The 8,685-nt window shown below is 35.9% G+C and overlaps 1 long non-coding RNA gene across 1 annotated transcript; it reads left to right on the top strand.

Moving 5' to 3' along the window:
* The first annotated feature begins 49 nt into the window (after positions 1-49).
* LOC140684873 (uncharacterized) lies at positions 50-7,660 on the top strand. Its single transcript, XR_012057796.1, has 2 exons — positions 50-1,880; positions 1,956-7,660. It is a non-coding gene; the product is annotated as an uncharacterized lncRNA (long non-coding RNA).
* Positions 7,661-8,685: the final 1,025 nt, after the last annotated feature.

The following is an 8,685-nucleotide window of genomic DNA, read 5'->3' as shown; positions in this document are numbered from 1 at the left end:
GAGTGTGTGTGTGAGAGTGTGACACGGGACAGCAGTGTGTGTGTGAGAGTGTGACACTGCACGTCAGGGGCTACCAGGTACCAGGTACATTCACATGTGGTGAATTTGTGAGATATTTCATATAGACTGAAAAGTCAGGGGAATCATGAGCTTCAAAAGTCATTTCACAAGTGGCTGGGTGATGGCAAGTAAAATCCAATCTTCATTTCCAGAACAGAGATTAAAGTGTATTGATGTGGAGATTTGGATTTGGAGGGATCTGGTAAAATTGTAGGAAGTTTTTACAATGACTGAACTTTTTGTTAATGATTGTATGTTGTTTCATAGACATATGGTCTTTTTGAAGTATATGACTATTGTAAATGCAGGTGAAACCAATGGGAAGAAATGACGATGTCTGATTCAATTCAGAAGGCTGAATTATTTCTTTATTATAACTATGCTAAAATACATCAATATACTATATAAAAGGAGGATACTAAAACTACATACTACTTTCTCTGACTCTATTTCTAACACAACTCGTGACCCTCTCTGGAGAGTCCAGCCCAGGTGGGTTGGATTGGCCACCAGGCTCAAACAATCCTCACCAGAATCCAATCAAGCAATCACTCCAGGTAAACAATTCTCCGAACACATTCCACATAGGAAAAACAAGGAACAGAAATAGAAATTGTTTTCTCCTTCATTTCTCTCTGTGCACCTCTATGAAAATCCTGAGAGGGAGAGAAATGTGCTTGCCACATATGACCTTTCAAAAATATTGTCAAATCTGGTGTTATTCAAGCGATGGATTTGACCATGCTTTCAACAGCTATCTCTAATTTTACTTTTTCTCTTTGACTCCTTGAATTATGAAGCTCTGTTTAATTATATAAAGTTTTAAGACAATTCAAGTCGTATCTTACAATCTCTGACTTGGTAAAAAAGTTTGGTAAGCCTTTGATAAGACTTTTTTTTAAAAATAAATTGCTGTCAGGAAAATGCAAGGATACAACCTATCTTCTTAACACCTATTAAATGCATTTAATTAAAAAAATAAGAGTAAAACTTTAAGCTGTATAGTATTCACAGTGTCAAAGGTAGTAGTAATAATAATGGCAACTTGTTTCAGCTTTTTCTGCCATATTAAGTAGAGCTTTTTAATAGAAAATGATTATTTTTCATGTATCCTCTTCCTTTAAAAGCTTTGTTTCCACGTGTGTATATGTCACAGGTTAATTAACCAGTTACCTGAATTGAATCACTCTTGTAGATAGAGGACTCTCACCCTCCTTTTTCCAATCAAAATATGCTAGGATCTGATAGATCTGAATTAAAAATACTGGGTTGATGAGTAATCATCTCCATACACTCTGTTATTCTTCTTTGTTGTAATTAAACCTGGACTAAGTTAAAGATTTCATTCTCTGTGCAGGTATGATTGTACAAAAAGGCAGATTTAGATTTTGTGCTTTTACATTAATTTGAAAGGCTTCGTATTTCACAAAGCTATTTTCCTGTTTTTCATTTTCATTGCTTTGAAGTTGAAGGAGACATGAAGCCAAATGAAATCTGGATGAGGCACCTCTCCCTGAGCAGTAGAGATGAAGCTCTTGTTTTGGGGATAATATGTTCAGAATGTTGATGTTTTTGTAAAAGTTTATACCAAATTGCTTCCTAAGTACTGTAAATATGTACAGAATGTCGGTGGCATGAGTTTTATGGTAAACATTATAAGCTTAATTTAGAAGAGTAACACATAGTTTAGAAACACCAGGTGAATTTCGAGCTGCATCAGCAAAGATGCAATCTTGAAGTGAAAACATGCAAAGTGTGCACAGGTTTTTGTGTACACTTTTAAAATAACAGAAATCTACAGGTAGTAGCTTTCCTATAGGGTTAGGGTTAGGGTTTGGGTTAGGGTTTGGGTTAGGGTTTGGGTTAGGGTTAGGGTTAGGGTTAGGGTTTATAAGGTCCCTGTTTATTCTTTGTGGCCTCAGTCTTGAAACTCTTTTCAGTCATCAAATGAACAATTAGGCTTGTTTTCATTAGTGATTTGTACCAGCAATGAGTTATATAATTGTCAATGAAAAATCCAATTTAGCCCATGAGTTTTCTACATTTTTATCCAAAAGCTTTATAATTTTAACATTATTATAATGTATTATATAACTGGAGTCCCTGACTGTATTGAGTGGGCATTAAATAAACTGATTTGTAGCTCTGTGTACAAGAGAAGTGAACCTTGCATGGAGCCCTGGTGGGAAGGGGGGCTTTGGCTGGGGCATCCCTTCCTGGGTGAACAGTGCCATGAGTGTGGTGTGAGCACTTAGAGTGGCACGAGAAGAAGGAGAATTTTAATTTAATATTTCACCTAAGTTTCTGTTCGTGGTAGGCTGGAGTTGACCTTTATTGTGAGGTAGATAGATCCGCCATAAAAAGATGGAATTTGCCATTGCATTACAATACGATTGGCAAGTAGGGAATTTTCTGCTATCTTTATAGACTAACTACATCACAGAAGCCTGGATTTGGTTTTTAAAATTCTTTTTGGCAGACAGAATGTGTTTCATATTGTCTGTATCTGCTCATAGCTGTATTGTTTCTGGGTAAAAAAAAAAAATGGTCAGAGCGCATAAAATACAGCTCCCTATCACATGGAAAATGATATGTTTGGTTCCTCAGAAAATTTGGAAGAATATGCATATTTTCACATAGGAGTACAAGTATTGTACAAGTACTTTGATTTATCAGACGAGCATCGTGGGAGCCCTTACTGTGAAATGGAGCCTTAGGGGACATTTTGACTCTCTAAATACAGAAGTTTGCAAATGTGATGCATAATCTAGGAAAATGCAGAGAGTGAGAGAAGCATGGTAAGAAAATGGAATAGCAGAAATGATATTGTGTTATTTGTTTATGAAATAGGACTACATTGTATTCTGAGAGAAAATCCTGCAGGTGGATTGAGAAGTGTTAGGAGTACTGAGAAATTATGCAGGGAAGAATAAACACTGTGTCTCCTCATTTAGACAATACAATAGAACATGGTAGACATATATGGATAATAAATAGTATAAAGGAAATAAATTGCACTTTAAATACACTTCTCCTACCATTAGATTAATTAGTTATTCAGTGAAGTTGAATAATGGTTGCACTTTCAAAACAGGTACAGGAAGTCTTAGATTTAATTTTCTTCTTCTGTAAGTGTAATCAACCTCTGGAACTCATTGCTACAATAGATGGTAGATAACAAAACTTTGCAATAATTAAAATGAGTATTTTAAACCCAAGTTTTTGTATATAATGAGAGAACATATACAATTGTTCCAGATATAAACAGAGATGTAAATATTGAAATAACTTTTCAATAGATTTAGATTTAGATTTAGATTTATTCAATAGATTTAGATTGTTATATGAAACAACATTTTTGGTATTGAGGCCAGTGTCGATAGGAGTTAGGAAGGACCTTCCTAGGGACAGGTGTGGGATGTTTTGTGCAGAAAGTTTAGAGTGCAATTCCCTTTGGGGTGGTTTTGCTTCTCTGCTGCCAGAACCCAAACCTCACACACAAACCTTTTGTGTAGTTAGACTTCGCTATCTTTTTGTTACAGCCTCAGAGCTCTTTGTGCTTTGGCAGTGAGGCATTAAAGCTGAGCAGAATTTATATTACTTAGATGTTTTATTTTGCTTTACACAGCCTTTTCTGCTAGAGAATTAGGAAAGTTCTGTATTAAGTGATATTTCAGCTGCAACAATGACATCTAGGGGCTGATTTATATTAATTTAATTTAGATACGTATCTCCTGGTTTTGAGAAGATGGTTACTAATATGTTTACTAAATCTAAATTATTAGTATTTGCTAAAAAGCAGTGAGTCTGATATATGTCATATATTCAGAGAATAACCATGACATTTTTAACTTCTTATCATTTTGTCTTTTGTTTCCCCTTGATCTGTCTTTTAATTATTTTAGTACTGCTACCACTGCAAATCAGTGACTCTCTCATTACTTTAGACCTTGTATTTTTCCATGACAGGTTATCAAATGATGAGTTTTTTTCACTCTGTACTTTGGGTATACTTTTCTGTGAATTAAAGGGAAAACACTTTGCTTCTGCTTTCCTATATGACTTATTCTGTCTCCTAGAATCACATCTACTTGATTTTATACAGGAAATGAAACTAAAAATCCCCTGCTTCCCCCAGCTTTATGGGAGTGCAGACATAGGATTGACTCCAGATTTAAACCCTGTGATTCAGGGCCACTTCTAAGCTCTACGTAAATCTAATTTTATGTGTGCAAGTAAGTGTATATGTAAAATACGTAATTGCAATTTAGAGATGATTTAACAGCATCTGTCCTATTGTTTGCAAACTTACTCTCATTCCCTTGAATCTTAGTTATTTGAACATAAGTAATTTTTTTGGAATTGCTTTTTACAGAAAAAAAAGTCTATATTTCTTTCTCATCTGCTTCTTCACTTATATTTACAACTTTTTGTCAGGAATAAGAGAATATAATTTTTTCCCAAAATTCCCCTCATGCTATTCTATGGAATATTGTTATTATCTTCAACATACTCACTTCCTATTGGTCTTGAGCTGAAGAGGCAACCAGGTGAATTGAAAAGAGTGAGACATCGTGGAAAGCTTCACATTGGCTCAAGGCAAAGTGCTAAAATGTTGTCTGCAATAAATAAGTTTTTTTGTTTTTTTTTATACAGCTATACCAACAGCAACTTATATAACTTATAATTTATATAGAAGTTACACTGGCACAGCAGGGCTTTTCACAGCTGCTGTATCTGTTAGTTTCATCCATGAAGGAAGTGAAAGCTTATTTCTGCCAGTGATGTTGGCAAAACATAATTAGAACTGCATTCTATGTTAAGTCTTACATAAAAATGTCACCCAAAATCACACCCCTAACTGCTCTGAGTGTGATGGGAGGTGATTTTTATGGACTTGGTCAAAATACTGCCATGGAACATTTGTCTCTTGTTGGAAGGTCTGCAGTGAGTGCAAAGCAGGATAAACCTGGGCTGTAGCTGAGTGTGAGGGAGCAAAGACCTTACTGCCACCTTTTTCCTTTTTTTTGGAGGGGGAAATGATAAACTTGCAGATTCTTAAGTGATGTTTTGCCATTTTCTTCACCTCTCAGGGCTTCTCACAGCCTTCAGAACAGGCAGTTCCCTTAAACCTGGATTTACACAAAGTGTGGACTGTGTGCATGTACTGAGAACAGATCTGTTTTAAATTAGTAAAATCACAGATTTTGTGGGGGATTTTACTGCTGAATTGGCCATGGGGAAACTCCACTTAGAATAGGGACAAAAATTATTTATCTATAGAGAAAATATCAAGGCAGTCCACAGAGACGTGCCACATGATGTACTATATTGTAATATCCAGTATTTTTTCCTTTTTTATCACTTTGCATAGATACTGATATTTTTTGTCAGCTCTTACTCCAAACAGTGCTTTAGGTCTGTAATCCAACCCAGGGAGTGCAGAATGGGATTTATTACTGTCAGTTGTAGCAGGGGGAGTCATATGCACAAAAGACTCCAACAGCAATGACAGCAAAGTACCACTCTTTTTGTCTTATTATAGTCAGAGAAAATACAGAAGTGCCTTTTGCATTCTTAAGAGAAATTATCTGTATGTGAAGCGTTGCATTATAGCAGGTACATACTGATCCCAGTTGTTACATTTACCATTCAGAAATGCCCCAGTGGCTGTCCTCAGTGTGTATTTACACATCCAGGAGAATTCAGTTGTGAATGATAAGCTGCAGTAAGCCTGGAATCAGATCATGCATTACATAACTTAATATTTCACCTGTAAAAGGAGATCCCCTAAAAAGAATTGGACTCCCTGGAGTTCTAATATAGCTAATAGTCCTATAATTGAGTCAATTGGTGATTTTTTTTCTTTTTTACAGTTGTAGTTAAAAGGCATTACTTTTCCCTCCTTGTTAAACTGCTCTGTGTGGACTAAAATACCCTCATTTCTGGTGCAAGCAAGAACCTCTAGAGTATGTACTACATGCTAGCTTCCAAAAGACAAAATAGCCCCAAAAATTTGGAAATCCACTCAAGTGTGAAACTGTGGTATATCCATGACAATTTCAGTATTAATTACCATGGATAATGGTGGCCAGAATAAAAGTATTAAAACTTTCTGCTCAGCATGGAAACTGGATAGCTTAAATCAAGAAATAAGAAGTGCCTTTGGATACTTTTATGTCATTAAAGGGAATCATGGACCAGTCCTCTGTCCTTCAGTGAGTGGTCCTGGCAACTTTCCTTAAATTCCATAGGTTGGTCTCCTGCAGACTTTTATACTTGAATTGCAATCTGTATTTTGCCAAATGGGATTAGATAGAGTTTTTAAATCAATCACAGAGCTGCTTGATGTGGGTTTTAAGCAGTAGATTGTGTTTTTTGAGTGTGACATTTTTCAGATAACTTCAGGGTAACAGTCACATCACCCTAACCACGATAAATTTTATGAAATTTATCAAACTGATCACATATTTGTCATGTGGATGATGTTGTGAGGCTTTTACTATGCTCCTGTAGAGCTTTTAGGAGTACAAACTTATATTCTTTCTGAGCATCCATAGAAACACAGAGTACTGTAGATATTTTATAGTAAAGACATTGTTCTTCATTGAAATATTAATTTGCTCTACAGAATCTTAAATAGGAAAATTTGCACAAGTTTCCTATTTGGGCTACATAACTTACTGTGTATTTGTCCCCTCAAAATCTCTGTCAAGAGATTGATATAAATGTGACAAGCTGGAATTGTTCATACTATTGTGGTTTTTATCTGAAAACTTAAAAAAGCAACAAACAAACAAACATAAACCCTGGGAAGGTAATGGACTGAAATTCCGTTGCAATTTTACTAAGTTCAGTTTCTCATTCAGGTGTAAAATCAGGACTGCACGGTTTGGCTCACTTTAGGAACATTCCTTGTCATCCCAAGTTTTGTTTTTCCTCTAACCCTCAGCGCTGTGCTTGCCTGCAGGTCTGCAGGTCCTGTGTCTGCCTGTGTGTCTGTGTCTGTACTTCCATGTACACAGAGGCAGAAAATCAGTTTTTCATTGCAAATATGCACATGGAATCTGCACATAGTGAGCATCAAATAACTTTATGAAAACAAAGGAGTCTGTTCATTCTTAGTTTTTCAATCTTCCTACTGTTGATTAGATAGGAGGAGACCAGAATGAACCATCAGAGTTTTCTGTAGTGACCTTGAGGTGGCAGCAGCATTACATTCAATTCTGCCATGCACCAAGTCCATTAAAGGTGAAAGTAAAATTTGCAATAAATCAAAATAATACTGATTGTTATAATTTTATTACCAGAGCATTAAGTCAATAAAACTTATCTGAAATGTCATTTGCATTGTATACAATTTTTACTAGTTATCAAGTATGTTTAAAAAGCATGTTTAAAGCAACCAAATGAAGAAATTGGTGATAAATTGTTGAAAATCTGTGACTTGTCTAATGATGTAGTAAAACTAAAGTCTGTTTTGATCTCTTGTATTGTAAAAGACTGTTTCTGAAAGCATTTGTTAGTACAATAATGTCTTGTGTTTTGACTAACTATATTTAATGTCCTAATGTCTGATTAAATATTTTTATGCAACTTGTCAGGTCTTTTTTCATTCATGATTTTATGTAGGAAGGTCATCTAATTATATGACACCCTTTCAGTGAAGGAGAATGTGTTTGTTTCTTTTAATAATGAGGAATAATGAAACTTATTTATGTTGGAAGTCAGGGAAATTTATTGGAGAATTACAACATGAGAAACATGAAAATTAAAAAACCCTTTTAATAGCATATTCATTACTGAGAAGCTTACAGGTAATGAAATAGTTGTGTGAAAGCCAGGATGCTGGGTGACATAACTCTGCTTATGGCAGCTTTCAGGCCAGGGCTGTTTGCATTTCTATGCTGTCAATTACTGTTAGGTTACCAAATTATGATTAGGTAATTAGTCAAAAAGGAGGCACTGGAAGAAAAGGAATTGACAAACTTTTAAGCCAGCTTTGGGCTGGAAAGGCAGCTGGGGTGTTGGGGTGTTGGGTTGTTGGGATGCTGGGGCGTTGGGATGTTGGAGTGTTGGGGTGTTGGAGTGTTTGGGTGTTGGGATGTTGGAGTGTTGGAGTGTTTGGGTGTTGGAGTGTTGGCATGTTGGAGTGTTGGGGTGTTGGAGTGTTGGGGTGTTGGACTGTTGGGGTGTTGGAGTATTGGAGTGTTGGGATGTTGGAGTATTGGAGTGTTGGGATGTTGGGACGCTGCTGGTGCTATGGCTCTGTGAGGGCATTGCTGCTGAGGAGCCGCTGCTCTGCAAGACCAGCCCAAGCCTAGACTAAAATCCAAATTAGATTTCTGTTATCTAGTAGAATGATGGGGAAGCAGCAACACTCAAAAGTCTTTTCCCTAACAAATGCAGAAAAATAGTGAGAGTGGTGTGTTTACATCAGTTAAAATCTGGTGTGAAGGAGTCCCTTTATGTAACAGATGCTAAAGGAGTACAAATAACTGCTTAAAGATAGCTTATGTAACAGATAAAATAATTCTGTGTAATGCAATTAAAAATAAGATTAACTTATTAATTTAATTTTGAATTTATTCAGTCTTTAAGTTTTAAGATTTGACATTTAGTCCT

The sequence above is a fragment of the Taeniopygia guttata genome, chromosome 11 (assembly GCF_048771995.1).
Source record: "Taeniopygia guttata chromosome 11, bTaeGut7.mat, whole genome shotgun sequence".
NCBI lineage: Eukaryota > Metazoa > Chordata > Aves > Passeriformes > Estrildidae > Taeniopygia > Taeniopygia guttata.
Note: the sequence above shows the minus strand (reverse complement) of the source record. Positions and strands in the feature narration are given on the sequence as shown.